Below are 12,832 nucleotides of genomic sequence, written 5' to 3'. Positions count from 1 at the left end.
GCCGCTTGTTTTCAGGTAAATGACCCCTGCTCAACTTAAAAGGAGAAGGTAAAAATGAAGATAGAGCGATGCCCGCCCCTTCCTTCCCAACGCAATTCAAAGCAAAAATAGGAAGAACAGAGTAATAAACAAGCGAACAGGAAACTCATCTCAAGAACCGACGAGGTTCACACACCAGCAAGAACGAAGCCCACACGGGGTGTTAAACAACAAAGGGAGAAGCATGAAGAGAAGCTCCAGCGAAGCGAAGCGATGAACAAGCAGTGACACTAGAGTTTGAACAGAACCTCCAACGAAGCAAGAAGTGAGACGCGCGGCATCAGCGAAGCACGAAAAGAACCTCCAGCAGAGCGAGGCAACGGACAAATAGTGTCAAGCCGCGAAGCAAAAGCCAAACAATGAGAAGAAAATCTAATGAAGAAAGGGGTGGGTGGGTAGGGGATAAGTAAGCAAACAAACGGGTCGGGCAGAAGGACACGCCTGGCTGGCATCCCCTATTTACGCAAGGTCACACTCGGCACAAACACACCACACCATGTTCGCTTCACATCCTCCTTCGTGGACCACCTCCGTCATGATGGGGAGCTTTGGTGCATTGTGGAAGAGCCCCTCGATAGAGCATAAGCACGAGCTGGCCACCCTTCCGGCCGGCTGGCAAGGTCGCCGTGCGAGGCAGATGAATGTCGACCTATCAGCCAGCTCCTCGGAGTTCTCCGGCGACGACCCGACGATGGAGATGACCTCCGACGACTAGTCGGCGCCCCTGTCCGCGTCATTCCATGCCAGCTTTTGACCATGGATCATGTACATGCACACTTCAAGGACACCATAGCAGAGCAACAGCCAGCGCCGCAGTCGATGTCGGTGTTCTGGCAGGCGCATGAGGAATAGGTACAACTTTTCCCTCCTCAAGCAGCACCAACTGCCAAAAGGGCAAATCTAAGGCGAGCTCGCGAGCGAGTAGGCTGAGACGGCAAAGGGCGCGGAGAACCCCAACTTTATCACCGAGCAATGGGTGTTGTACGAGGCCGCACACGCTCGCACTGCCTGCAACGTGATCACGACGCTGTCAGACACGGAGGCGGCATAGCCGGTCGTGGACGAGGATGCTGGCAACTGCACATCTTTCGTGCTGCCAATGATGCTTTGAGGGCGTTGATTCCACGACGAGGCCGGTCTGTCCACGTTCATCATTGACCTCACGTGTGCATCGGTGACGGGCAGGCTACAAACTCTGACAAGGAGGAGTGGGGCGTGGGAGGCGGCAAGGCCTCGAATCCCGTGAGGCGATCCATGTCCCATGTCCTACTCTTACTTGCTAGTGACCACACCTTCACTCCGCATGGTTCAATTGGTTGCCAGACAGTCCGGACACAGCCGCTCGACATGGGCACGGATGAGAAGAATAAGGACTCGGAGGGCGTGCGCCACTTTAGATTTATACTAGGTTTAAGTCCAGTAGCTTTTATTTAATGAAATATGTCAGAAATGTAAAGATTTTCATGCGATTAACATTAAAATCGTCCAATTTGCACGCATTTAGTCCGGTTCGCTTAAATACGGTTTGAAATGCACACATGCCTGGTTGGCTAATAGCTGACTCCCATATAAATGTTGGTGTCCAAGGACGAGTACCATGTCCGTTTTATGGATCATCATTTGAGACGCCCTAACATGGTAAGTATAAGTACTCCTATGCCAATATATAGCATACTAAAATAAATTTCTAAGACACGGCAGGGACTCTTCTAAAAAAATACGGCACGGCACGATCGCTACTATAGAAATCCCCATGTCCACCCTAGAAAAAGGAAATTCCTCTGTCCTCCCCCAAATCCCCAACGGGAAGCACCGCCGCCACCTTCGGCTGCCCACCCGATCCGGATCCGGCCTGAACCCACGCCCTCCACGCTCCACTTTCCTTCTTTACTTCCGCCACCACGCCACGCCTGCTCGCCGAAGCCGTGTCCGGCACCGCCTCTGCCCCGGCTGGCGCCACCGCCTCTGCCCCGGCTATAAAGCCGCGCCCTTTGGCCAGCCCGCTCCTCCTCCTCCCCTCTTCGTCCGGGCCGCGCCTCTCGCGTCCTCGCCGCGCTCTGCCCGGTCCGCTCCTCCTCATCTCTTCTCCCGGGCCGCGCCTCTCGCCTCCTCGCCGCGCTCTGGCCGGTCCGCGCCTCCTCCACTCTTCGTCCGGGCCGAGCCTTTCTCCTCCTCGCCGCGCTCTGGCAGGTCTGTTGCTCCTCCACTCTTCGTCCGCGCCGTGTCGTTCCCCTCCTCGCCGCGCTCTGCCCGGTTTGCTCCTCATCCTCCTCCTCCTCCTCTCTTCATTCGGGTCGTGCCTCTGTCCTCCTCAAGTCGCATTTCATCTTGCCCGTCCTCGCTCGGTCGATTCGTCCGTTTAGAACCGCGTCTGGATTTGGTTTTGCTCGTCCTCGTCGTCGCCGGTTTAGATAGAGAGTCCCGCCTGATTTGATTTTGCTCGTTCTCTCCGCCGTTCGTTCGTGTAGAGTCGCGTCTGATTTGGTTCTGCTCGTGCTCGATTCGTCGGTTTAGAATCGCTTCCGAGTTGATTTTGCTCGTCGCCGCCGTTCATCAGTTCAGAGTCGCTTCTTCTGATTTGGTTCTGCTCGTCCTCGCCATCGTCCGTTTTTCCTCCCTCTCGCCGTCGCCCCGATGCGCTCGCGTGTTCTTGGTTCGTCTCGTCGAGGGTCTACGTCTGGTTTGCGATTGAGAAATTTCTGCGTGCGCTTGCGTTTCGTGTTCGGTGTCAGCGCGAGTGTTACAGGAACGGTCGGGTCTTGGTTTTGAAATTGGGTTACGGCCGGAAATGGGGAGACAGAGAGGTTTGTCGTGCTAGTTCAACTGGGTTCCTAGGCTCCGTCACCTCGTCGGTTGTTTTCAGATCTCAACGACTAGCTTGTACGTGTTCGTGTTCGTCCGTCAGAGACATGCCCTTTGATACTCTGGTTCCTTTGTCGATTCTGATTGTACTAGCTTGGTTCGCCCACCGTCGTGCTAGCTTGTTTCACTTTCTGCAGGCGTGTGTGCTCTCATCCTTGATGCAGGGGTGATTAGTTACGGTTGTTCTGATGGGTGTTACTGCTTGTTTCTGTTCTTTTCAACTGGTTATTACTGTACTTTCTATCATGCTTTGCTTGTGTTCCCATAGATGATGATGTGTGTTCAGGGGTGCAAATCATGTAGGCCGTGGGTGCCATTTCTTGCAGGCAGGTAGAGCAGAGTGCCTGACTAATTGAACACCTGCTGCTGCTACTGTTGGACAAGGTTTCCTCCCATTGTTATTTCCATTTTCATACGAGTACTAGATGAGGTGCTGCTAGTTAGTCCCCCCTACACTTCGTTCTAGATTGCATAGCATAACTCCAGAATTATTTCATTGACACCTGGGCATATAATTCTATTGTGAGCGGAATTTATTTATTTGTGAAAGCACGTTCATCACATATTTTTTATCAATGCTGCTCACTTTTGCCACGCCCCTTTTGCTTGTCCTGTTAAATTTTATGGCATCAACTTGGAGCAAATTTTGTACTCACTGGTTAAAATATCGAGAATGCTGACTTCTGTATTAGTCGCTATGTATGCCATGCCATGCACTTCGGAAGCCTGTGCGTGATTAGGATTTGGATTGCATATAGATTTTATGCTATGTTTGTTTATAACCTGGTTGTGACCTAATATAGTGTAAATCTGCTAATTTTTTTATTTAATCTATGTTCAATGCAAGTAGGTTTTGTTCGTAAGTGGTATTTATTTTGTGTGTGTATGAACATTGATGCCGTCAATTTTTCTTATCATAATCATTTACCATGGTGTTCGACAATACATTTCTACGGTTCTTTATTCCCTTTTGAGGTTATGATCACTTATGTGTTAGTATATACTAGCTATGATGTGTTTTATTCAAGTTATTAACCACATCTCTTATAGATTTGCCTTGAGTTTATATGACACTGTCCGTTTCTTTGTGTGTTTCTTGTGTGCAAGCGCTCCATTGTGTGTGTCTGACTGTGTGTGTGATGTGCCCCTATCTATGTATGTTTCTTTGTCCATTTCATATGTGCAAGGCGCTCCATTGTTTGTGTGTGACTGTGTGTTTGACTGCTTAGATGGGTGATTATGATTGTGTTACTGCTTATATGGTCTGTCCAATTGGTTTCTTCTTCATGCTTTGCTTGTGTTCCAATGATGTCTCCTCATATATGGGGATGTGTTCAGGGATGCAAACCATGTAGGCCGTTTCGAGCAGGCAGGGATCGAGAGACGTGCACTGGTCAGGCTTCTCTCCTGCTGATAGATGATGATAGGCTGAGCAGAAATGTTTGACTCTTGTAACACTCACTTGCTTGGCTTCCACTCCTTTGCGTGGCCGATTTGGCATCCAATGCATTCCATGCCTATCTTATTTATCTCACTCACTCATCATAGCACCATTTTCCCTTTTTGTTCCTTATTTTTTGTATCATAATAATCATGTTTACCGTGGTGTTTGGCAATACATTTTTTTTGTGATATGTTTCGTTATGTCTTATGTGGATATCATATTCTTTTTTTTGTATTACTGATGTCCAGTCACTGGAATAAGCTTTTCTAAGTATTTCAGGTAGGACATAGACATGTCACATTTGCTCTTCCTTGTGTTGCTACGGACACTGGTGGGTTGGGTTTGCTTGCAGCGAGGTATATTTATGTTTTTTACATTTTGTGATGCTGATGTCCATAGTCCCAAAACATTTATTTAGTCATGTTTTCCTTGTTCACTTCACAAGATTATGTATTCATGCTGATAGTATGGTACTCTTTCCAGGACTGAGAATTCTACAAAGAATCATTGGAATATGTTTTTTACATTTTGCGATGTTGATGTCTGTAGTCTCAAAATGCTTATTTAGCCATGTTTTCCTTGTTCACTTCACAAGTATTCATGTTGATAGTATGTCTTTCCAGGACAGATAATTCTATTGGAATATTTCTTTGAGAAAGAAGTTAGATGTCTATGGCACCAGAAATATTTTGGCAATTCCAAGACTAATTGGTCATGATGACTTCAAGCATAAATAGAAGACAGCTGATTCTGAGGGCCATCTTGATCTGAACAGCTCATTATTCTAATTTTAGCTCACCTCTACAGTCATAAAACTGGTATGCCAAGGACTGCTCAGGGTTCTTTTCGCTTTCTATTTTACCAACCAAGGTAATCAAATTTGATCTTCAGCTAGCAAATTTATAACCTTATGGGAGGGAAAGGTTTGCATGTACATGAGCTCTGATTATCTACATATATACTTGAATTTCTTTGGATTTGTCGGACTACTACTATTCTACATGATGTTCTCCATGATTCATTTGATTTGTTGATTTTATTATTTTCCTAGTGGGCTCTTTAGGTTCATCTTGTGACACAAAATACAATATTGGTACATGCAGAATTTGAAATTTGGTGATAAAGAAAAGGTACCTCCTAATTTGCTCTGTCTCTCTTACACTCGTCTTTGTTTATATAACAGTAGTGACCTCCTGGCTTGTAGTTGGGTAATGCAGAGAGAGATTTGGAATTGAAGCTATATAAACTAAAATAATGCAGAGTTGAAGCTTTTGAACGGGAAGCTTGAACAAACAGTTTACTTTTTCTCATGTCTTCGATTAGTTTCATCGTATCTTTGTCTGATTCTTGTGTGCAAGCACTCCATTATGTCTGACTGTGTGTGTGACCATGACTCTGTTTGTGTGACTGACTGTTTGTGTGTGTGACTGACTGTATGTGTATGTGTTTCTTTGTCTGTTTCTTGTGTGCAAGCGCTCCATTGTGTCTGTGTGTGTGTCTGCGTGTTGACTGTGACTGTGTGTCATTTTATGACTGACTGTATGTGTGTGTTTGTGTGTTGACTGTGACTGTGTGTCATTTTATGACTGATTGTGTGTGTTTGTGTGTTGACTATGACTGTGTGTCATTTTATGACTGATTGTGTGTGTGTTTGTGTGTTGATTGTGACTGTGTCATTGTGCAAGCGCTCCATAATTACCTATTGGCACATCATAATGCATGGATATTTCTGTATAATAAGGTCATGGGCATGTCATTTTTTGACCTACATACCTTGTAGTTGGTAGTACCATTGCCCTTTGGACATTCTTCAATGCATTGCTCTATATTTTCCTGCATCAAGTATGATGATTGTGCTTAGAATGTGTAGAATCCAAGGGTGGATGGAGGTTTTCATGATGGCTAATTTGTTTTGTTATATGGTTGTTCTGATGGTGTGCTTCTGGTGTTTGAACTGAAGCCGTAGATTTCCTATCAACTTGGTCTGTGTTTGTATGGTAATCCCTCTCGAATTTAACCCCTTCCAGTTTTGTACACAATATTTATCTCACGGTTGGTAATACATTATGCATTTTAGCTAGTTATATAGTAACGCCATACTTCTTTGGACGTTGTTCTGTATATGCAAGTGTGGTGAGCTCACATATTGTGTCAGTATCTACCTTCGCAGCTGAATTATTTCCGGGCAGGACAGAGATGCAGTGTTTACATCCATGGCAGAAGGTTTTTTAACAGTGCATCAAAGGTCCTTGGACTCAAGAGGTTTTTAATTGCACTCTGACTTTGCTCAAGAAAAAAAAAGCTTTTGCACATTTTATAGTTATATTGATGATATTTTTCTACAGGAAGATGACAAAATTATTGACCTTGTAAACAACTATGGACCACCAGAATGATCTCATTGCAAGGTAGGCAAGCAATGTCGGGAGAGGTATTCTTTTGATTGTTTTATTTTTATATGGTTTGCTGAAATGCATTTTGCCCCTCTGTTGATGCATTGTAGGTCAGCTACCAGAACTTCTTGCTGCTGATCCTGGGATGTTTCCGAACATGCTCCCAAACATGTTCAATTTATCCGCCCTAGGACAGGTGACTAGTGTGCTCCTTTTATGATTCAGTGTAGCTAGTAGTCAAATCGTGTATAGTCCATTCTGTCATCACAAAGCAACCAGGTTCACTCTGATTTGCAGTTTATTTGGTGATGACAGCATGAACCCACCTGATCCACTTGCTATGCAGCATAAATAATGATGTTATCGATCGGTCGTACTAACTTTAACACTTCTTTATTATTCAAAATGTTTTGTTATTACTTCCTAATTCTTTCTTCTCTTTGCATCGATCCACTTGCTATGCAGCCACTGCCATGACACAGTAGGTATGCTTGATCTTTTTCTTTGTGCTTGAGATTTTTCTTGTTCTGTAATGCATATGTCTGACCACTCTTTTCTTAGGCTACTCGGCATGCTCGGCGTGTTTACCTCGGTGGACTTCCTCCAATCGCTAATGAACATGTAATTGCCTTGAGTAACTTGTTATTTCTTGGAGTCTCTTTCTCTATTCGCAGCCCATGCTAACTATTTTGTTCTTCTTTCTGCAGACGGTTGCTCTATTCTTCAATCAAGTTATGGCCGCTATTGGGGAAGACACATTTGATCCAGGTGATGCAGTTCTTAATATGAAGCTGATTTTTGAATTCATACAAAACATCTTAGGTGGCATAATCATCTAACTCTGTGTGTGTGACTGACTGACTGTGTGTGTCTGTGGCTGTGTATGTTTTGTGTGTGTGACTAACTGTGTGTGTTCTATGTCTTGTGTGTGTGACTGACTGTTACTGTGTCTTGTGTGTGTGTGACTGACTGGCTGTGTATGTTTTGTGTGTGTGACTGACTGTGTGTGTTCTGTCTTGTGTGTGTGACTGGTTGTTACTGTGTCGTGTGTGTGTGACTGACTGACTGTGCGTGTGTGACTGTGACTGTGTGTGTTGGCTGGCTCTGTGTGTGACTGTCACTCTATGTGTTGGCTGACTCTGTGTGTGACTATGACTCTGTTTTGGCTGACTCTTTGTGTGACTGTGACTGTGTGTGTGAATATTGCATTTGCTTGATGGTGTGTCTTGTATGCTTTGCGTGTGTTGTGTGCTTTGCGTGTCTTGTATGCTTTGCTGAATGATTGGTGTGTGTATTGTTGTGGTGTAACACTGCCTTTGCCGGTCCCAAGCCCGGATGTGAAAATGTGGAGGGAGCTGCAATTACCTTCTTTGTATTGTTTGCATTGCACGCAGTTTACATTACCTTCTTTGTGGTTACATAATGTGATAGCATGTGATTCAAGCTTTGAAATGCATCCATCCTTGCTATGAAAATTCTAGGCATGCCAGGAACTTCCTGATTCCTTTCTCAAGCTGTATGAGATCAGTAGTGTTTACTTACGATAATACCAAAGGGAAGCGAATGTTCGATTGTTCTGGGTGGTGTATGGCTTCACTAGAAAATAAAATGCAGTCTGCCCTTGTTCATTTTGCTTAGGGACACCGACAGTCGTGCTTTGCGCACTAGATGTTGCTGCGGTGCTATCTGTTCGGATTTGTTTCGTCTCCTAAATTAATCCTACTGGTTTTAAATCTTGTCGGTGTGGATGTATATTGTCAAGTAAAAACGTCCCAGGTTGTTTGTCCCAAGTAACTGGGCGCTGCTAGCTAGGCAAAACGTGCTCAACTTGCGTCGGTTCTATACCGATGTTGTGTGAACGCGCTCTGTGCCCTCGGATGCATCGCATGGATCTTGGCGTCACGATCGTCATGTGAGGCGTAGAAATTGTTCGTGCTAACTATTGGTGGAGTGAACGTTCCCTATATCCCCCCTTCCTCGCTCCACTAATGCCACTCCCCCACCTTTTCCTACCCCGTCTCGCGCTTCGCTCCGCATGTGGTTCATGGTTTCTTTGTTTTCGTTGGTGATTCGAGCGTCTTCGACCGCTGGGAGTCTAAGTTCTTCATCGGCTCTAGCATTGGGTAAGGCGTACACTGCTCCACCACTCCCTCTTTTTTGTTTTCTATAGGGTACATTCCGCCGTGGGGTTCGATGGATGTTGAGCGGTTGACATGGCGGCGACAGCAGTTTTTGATTCACCCGATTGCTGTGGTTTGTGGCGTGTTAGGGGGATTACAGTCGGAGGTTTGTCAACATGGCGTCGCAATTGCAGTCGTCGCGGTGGTGATTTGCGGTGTCAAGGAGGGGTTCCCAAGATGTTGGGGTTGCGGCGATGGGGAGGGATTAAGTGCAGTGAGCGTCGTGGCCACAGCCGCAATAGGGCCATGGTCATTGACGCGTTCAATTTTTGCAATTTTGTTGGGGTTGTGAAGAGTTCGGTTTTTGCAATTCCTTCTCTTTCCCAGGCCGCAGCCCAACCACTTTCTATTTTTATTTTTTACTGCTTCCCTTCCATCCTCATGGGCTTGCAGCCCAACCACCCAGTCGACCGAGCGCTTGTTTTCCTTCTCTTGTAGGAAGCACCCGTCATGGGATTTTCTATGTATAGTGCCCATGACGGCAACAGATTCCTCGCTCTCTTCGTGTTTTTCAGGGATTTTCTATGTTGGAAGCACCGTCATGGGCCGGCCCATGAACGATCGATGGGTGTGCAAGAGGTTGACACTTTGCCGCAGAATGCGACGAATAGGGTTTTTCCCTGGTTGTAGCGTTGCACTGTTAGCCACTTGTCCACCATCGGGTTCGTGTTTAATTAAAGGTCATGACATTGTTAAAGAAAAGGCGTTGGGTTTTCACTGGTTTTTTGGCTTTTTTCTTTTTCTTTTTTCACCGTTTTTCTACGTTTATTTTCTCTATTTTACTGGTTTTTTATTTTCTATGGTTTTCTTTGTTTCTTTTTTTGTTTTTCACTAGCTTCTTTCTCTTCTTCATTTTCTCCGCTTTTTTTCTTTTTCTCATTTTTCATTGGTTTTCTTTTGTTTTTCTATACACATTTTTGGTATATATCTTATGCATTTTTGTAATATACATGTTTAATATTTTTTCAAGTATAAGATTAAGATTATTTATTAATATTTACTGAATACATGGTCAACATTTTTTCAATACATAGTTAATATTTTTTAAATACCTGATTAATATTTTTACTAGAGGGTCAACATTTTTTCTGTACACATTTTACATTTTTTTAAATCCTTGATTTGAAATATAAGTTTAACATTTTTTTCAATACATGGTCAACATAGTTTCTATAAACTTTTATCATTTTTTCAAATGCTTCATTCATATTTTTGAATATATGGTCAACATTTTTCAAATGCTTGATTAACATTGCAAATACAAATGCTTGAATTAACATTTTATTTAAATACATTGTCAACATTGTTTTAATACATGATTACATTTTTCTAGTGTTAAAAAACATTTTACTATACACATTTAACAATTTCTAAATGCTTGAGTAACATTTTTTAAATACTTGTTTTAAAAAATTCAAATGCTTGGATTATCATTTTTTAAATACATGATCAACTTTTTCACACATGTTATATTTTTTATACATTTTTAGTATACATGAGGAACATTTTCTCTATGTAAATTTAACATTTTTTAAATGCTTGCTTAGCATTTTTTAATGTTTTATGTAAAATGTTTCATAATATATTTATTTAGAATACTTGTAAGTATAAACGAAAGTAAAAAAATGAAAAATGAAAAACATGAAAACATGAAAAAAGAAACAAAAGAGGCAGTGGCCTCCCGCGCACTGGGCCGGCCCATACGCTCGTGTGACTTCAGCGAGTCGGAAGGTTGCCTCGCTATAAGTGAGGTATAAGAGAAACGTACATCCATATGATGGAAACCCCTCGTGTTTCTCCCTTTAATTTGAGTACTAAATAGTATAAAACTACTATAATTCGGCCTATGGTTCCAAAATACTATCAGATTTTATTTTTCATTGATAACTATCAACTTTGGGGTCGGCTATTTCAAAAAACCCAAATGACCGAGTGCATTAAAATTGATCACGATTATGACAATGATGGCCCACTCGTTGGAGCTGACGTGGCATAAAATGTTAACGTTGTTGTCTCTCTTATTACTCACTCCGTGTTCTTCCTCATGTTGCTCGCTCCCTGATGCAGCCATGGAGGATCTCGTGGTCGACGCACACGCTCACCACCATGGCCAGCCAACGGGAGGAAGCCCCCTGCCCCCCCCCCCCCCCCCGGCGCAGACTGACCCTATCTAGGGAAGCAATCCTGTCTGAGTTAGGTGACCTCCGTTGGCTGCTATAGATGGGCAGGGTGTGCACACAGAGCTGCGCATGTCGGTGCTCGTGAGCCGCCACGTGTTGATGTCCCCGGTTCCTTGCCACCCCTGGTATGGCCGCTCGCCGCTGCCACCTATTGCGCCCACCGGCCGCTCACCGCTCCTGCTGTGCAAGTATGAGGCTTTGCGGGGAGCCCTATGTGCTCCTTGCTGCGAGCCGCCTGAGGTCGCGTGCTGGTGGCCGCACCAATGGGGAGCCGCCACGTGCTGCTGGACACGAGTCACCATAGGCCCTGCTGCTCGCCGCGCCATGGGGAGACGCTGACCACGCACCCCTAGTCAATGTGCTAGAGCTCAGCCTCCTCAAGTCACCGGCAGGGGAGGGGATGGAGGGAAGTGGGCGGCGATTCTAGGGAGAGGTCGAGCGGGATCGGCCTAGGGACCCGATTGCTTTTTTCTTTTCTTTACAAGGACCCAATCCCTTTTTTTTAGAAAATTACAGGACCTGATTGCTCTCTTTTTTGAAAATTATAGGGACTCAGTTGCTTTTTGTAAATATTTGGGCCCCATTTGTCATAACCTATGAATCCAGATCAAGCTGTCCAGTAACGACTATCGCCGGCCAAGACACATGAATGACCTCGTCCGACAACGGTTGTCCTTAGTTGGCACGCACTCAGCCAGCCTTCGGCAACAAGCTATCGCCTCACCTACGCGTGGCGCAACCGTTCTGCGCTCGCAGAACCCTTCTGGCACGCGGCCGGTGGGCAGGCGCGCCAGACGATGGACAAGACACAAGGGGTGAATTACTCACCTACGCTGCTGCATGGTGCACACTTGTGCTAAGACATGTCGCGCCTCGCGCAGGTGTCACCATGGTTTGGTGCTAACAAGACTAAGGTTCATTCCCGGAAGATAGAAGAATATGACACATCACTACCCATTTAATGCGCTCACCTACCTAGTCGGACCCAGACCATTTTCTTTGCATTGAAGCCATTGTGGTACCCCCTTGAAATATAAAAGGAGGTCCAGGCTACAAAAGAGGAGGGGGGAGCAGGAGAAAGACAACTCCAGTAGAGAGATTAGACACTAAGTAGAACATCAGAAGGGATACGCAATGCTTCATGCTCCCGAGAAGGACTTGTAGCTCTTAATCTACCAACTTAAACGCACAAAAAGCAGGAGTAGTGCGGCCCGAACCCGGGTAAATCATCGTGTCCATTTCGTGCATTAGTAGTGTAGGTCCACACCTTCGTGCCCCATCTACAAACCATCGAGAGGACGTCACCGGTCCAAGGTGTCACAAGCGTGTTCTGCACACGCCCGCCGACATTATTAAAAAACTCACTAAATTATGGGCTTCTTTTAAAAATTTAACTCTCTTGAAAATCCTATAACTATGATTATTTTGGAATGGAGGAGGTAAATTTGAATCTATGTTGTGCACGAGTATATATTATTATGTTCAAAAGCAAAGCAAAGACTGATGCCCCCTTTAGGTATGATTTACAAGTGTCATGATCTCGAATGCAAATAATTGAATGCACTTCATGTTGTTTCGAATATTTGAAACCACTTTAAATTGAATTCAAATGTATGTTAGTTCCTAGCTAGTTATTTAGAATGTTTACTACGTATTTTTTGTATGTATAACTAGCAAACAATGTTGCTACGGGAGAAAAAAATATCACAAGATAACTCTATTTGAACAGAGAGA

General features: G+C 44.6%; 1 long non-coding RNA gene across 9 annotated transcripts; it reads left to right on the top strand.

The window, feature by feature from the left end:
• Nucleotides 1-1,885: 1,885 nt before the first annotated feature.
• LOC125511212 (uncharacterized) lies at nucleotides 1,886-9,978 on the top strand. Of its 9 annotated transcripts, none has more exons than XR_015602951.1 (10): nucleotides 1,886-4,701; nucleotides 4,969-5,215; nucleotides 5,397-5,475; nucleotides 6,306-6,342; nucleotides 6,516-6,607; nucleotides 6,691-6,753; nucleotides 6,849-6,934; nucleotides 7,204-7,223; nucleotides 7,300-7,359; nucleotides 7,446-9,978. It is a non-coding gene; the product is annotated as an uncharacterized LOC125511212 (long non-coding RNA). The 9 variants fall into 9 exon arrangements; XR_015602949.1 differs by having other exon boundaries at nucleotides 1,890-4,701; nucleotides 4,969-5,163; XR_015602948.1 differs by lacking the exon at nucleotides 6,306-6,342 and having other exon boundaries at nucleotides 1,889-4,701.
• The last annotated feature ends 2,854 nt before the right edge of the window (nucleotides 9,979-12,832 follow it).

Source organism: Triticum urartu, chromosome 5A, assembly GCF_056163025.1.
Source record: "Triticum urartu cultivar PI428250 chromosome 5A, HENAU_Tu73, whole genome shotgun sequence".
NCBI lineage: Eukaryota > Viridiplantae > Streptophyta > Magnoliopsida > Poales > Poaceae > Triticum > Triticum urartu.
Note: the sequence above shows the minus strand (reverse complement) of the source record. Positions and strands in the feature narration are given on the sequence as shown.